The sequence below is a fragment of the Sinocyclocheilus rhinocerous genome, unplaced genomic scaffold, assembly GCF_001515625.1.
Source record: "Sinocyclocheilus rhinocerous isolate Xijiao unplaced genomic scaffold, SAMN03320098_v1.1 scaffold4622, whole genome shotgun sequence".
NCBI classification, from domain to species: Eukaryota; Metazoa; Chordata; class Actinopteri; order Cypriniformes; family Cyprinidae; genus Sinocyclocheilus; species Sinocyclocheilus rhinocerous.
In genome coordinates, this window is record NW_015658200.1 from 153,134 (window position 1) to 156,103 (window position 2,970).

The 2,970-nt window shown below is 44.3% G+C and overlaps 1 protein-coding gene across 3 annotated transcripts in view; it reads right to left on the minus strand.

Annotated features, from left to right (window-relative positions):
• LOC107722104 (myelin protein zero-like protein 1) overlaps positions 1-2,970 on the minus strand; it is a 10,103-nt gene that overhangs the window by 2,428 nt on the left and 4,705 nt on the right. The gene's annotated exons all lie outside the window — the stretch shown is intronic.

Consider the following 2,970-nt stretch of genomic DNA (forward strand, 5'->3'; position numbering starts at 1 on the left):
CTGATCGCTCACACACACACACACACACACACACACACAGCAGAAAACACAGCGCAAACGCCAGTATGCCTGCTTTCACCGGAAATGTGTTGCGTGTCAACAACTCACTCAGAAGAAATATCAGATATCATATCTTCCCCATTCAAAATCACCATATTACAACAACAAAAAATAGTATTACTATTATCATTCAAATATTATTTTTGTTTTAAAACTAATGTATTATAAAATTAAAAAAAATTATTTAACAATAATTATTATTTATTAATTATTTTATATTGTTGTTGATGCTGTTGTTAATAATAATAATAAATAATTTTATTTTATAAAACATCTATAAAATTACAATACTAATATTTATGGTTGTCTTAATTTCTGGAGTGACAAAAAAAACAAAAGTTTTAAATTATTTTACAGAATTATTAAAATAAAATTAAAAAGCTCAACTAACTGTAGAGGAGGTTCAACTCAAAATAATAAAAATTTTAACTCAAGAAAGAAGTACAACACTCACTCTACTAACATGAAGTAACCCTGCTTCCTTAAAAACAGATCTGCAGTTGTTGTTGTTATTGAGTCTTTCCAGTTGGTGTCGCTGTTGTTCAGCATTTCTGAAGGTGAGTGTTTGAAGTGTTTGAATCCTAATTAATTTTTGTGTAAAAGTGTTAATTAGACTAATAACTGTATAACCAACAGCAGCATCTGGAATCTCAGTGGAAATCATGCATGTGTAGACCTATATGCTCAGGTGAATAAGTGAATAGCAAATTTAGCTAAAAAAGCTGCATTCGTGATGGGCTGGAAGCCGTTTAGTTTTCAGACGCTTGAATATCACTTTTACAAATGTAACTTCTGCTGGTCACTGCACTGCTAACAACACTCGCTTCAGCCTCTGAACTGAGACACAGCTTTCTGTTCATTTCAGAATCAGTGAACATTCAGAGACACAGTCACATGACTTCACAATGACATGAGAGTGAGACACTACTGATGTGAACACAGCATCAGCACTGAGGGGAACACACGCACACTCACACACACTCACTCTCTCACTCACACACTCGCGCACACACACACACACACACTCTCTCACTCACACAAACTCACTCACTCACACACAGACACACACACACACACACACACACAGTCACTCACACTCACTCGCACACTCACACACACTCGCGCACACACACACACACACACTCGCACTCACACAAACTCACTCACTCACACACAGACACACTCACACTCTCTGACACACACTCACTCTCTCACACTCTCTCTCTCACTCACACACAGACACACTCACACTCTCTGACACACACTCACTCTCTCACACTCTCTCTCTCACTCACACACAGACACACTCACACTCTCTGACACACACTCACTCTCTCACACTCTCTCTCTCACTCACACACAGACACACTCACACTCTCTGACACACACTCACTCTCTCACACTCTCTCTCTCACTCACACACAGACACACTCACACTCTCTGACACACACTCACTCTCTCACACTCTCTCTCTCACTCACACACAGACACACTCACACTCTCTGACACACACTCACTCTCTCACACTCTCTCTCTCACTCACACACAGACACACTCACACTCTCTGACACACACTCACTCTCTCACACTCTCTCTCTCACTCACACACAGACACACTCACACTCTCTGACACACACTCACTCTCTCACACTCTCTCTCTCACTCACACACAGACACACTCACACTCTCTGACACACACTCACTCTCTCACACTCTCTCTCTCACTCACACACAGACACACTCACACTCTCTGACACACACTCACTCTCTCACACTCTCTCTCTCACTCACACACAGACACACTCACACTCTCTGACACACACTCACTCTCTCACACTCTCTCTCTCACTCACACACAGACACACTCACACTCTCTGACACACACTCACTCTCTCACACTCTCTCTCTCACTCACACACAGACACACTCACACTCTCTGACACACACTCACTCTCTCACACTCTCTCTCTCACTCACACACAGACACACTCACACTCTCTGACACACACTCACTCTCTCACACTCTCTCTCTCACTCACACACAGACACACTCACACTCTCTGACACACACTCACTCTCTCACACTCTCTCTCTCACTCACACACAGACACACTCACACTCTCTGACACACACTCACTCTCTCACACTCTCTCTCTCACTCACACACAGACACACTCACACTCTCTGACACACACTCACTCTCTCACACTCTCTCTCTCACTCACACACAGACACACTCACACTCTCTGACACACACTCACTCTCTCACACTCTCTCTCTCACTCACACACAGACACACTCACACTCTCTGACACACACTCACTCTCTCACACTCTCTCTCTCACTCACACACAGACACACTCACACTCTCTGACACACACTCACTCTCTCACACTCTCTCTCTCACTCACACACAGACACACTCACACTCTCTGACACACACTCACTCTCTCACACTCTCTCTCTCACTCACACACAGACACACTCACACTCTCTGACACACACTCACTCTCTCACACTCTCTCTCTCACTCACACACAGACACACTCACACTCTCTGACACACACTCACTCTCTCACACTCTCTCTCTCACTCACACACAGACACACTCACACACACTCACGCACACACACACACACACTCACTCGCACATACACACACACACACTCACGCTCTCTCACACACTCACCCACACTCTCTCACTCACACACACTCACACTCTCTGACACACACTCACACACACTCACACTCTCTCACACACGCACACACACTCACTCACTCACACTCTCTCTCTCACTCACACACACACACAAACACTCACACACTCGCACATACACACACACTCACACACCAGCAGCGTTAAGCGCACACACACACACACACACACACACCATCACTAACCACATCACA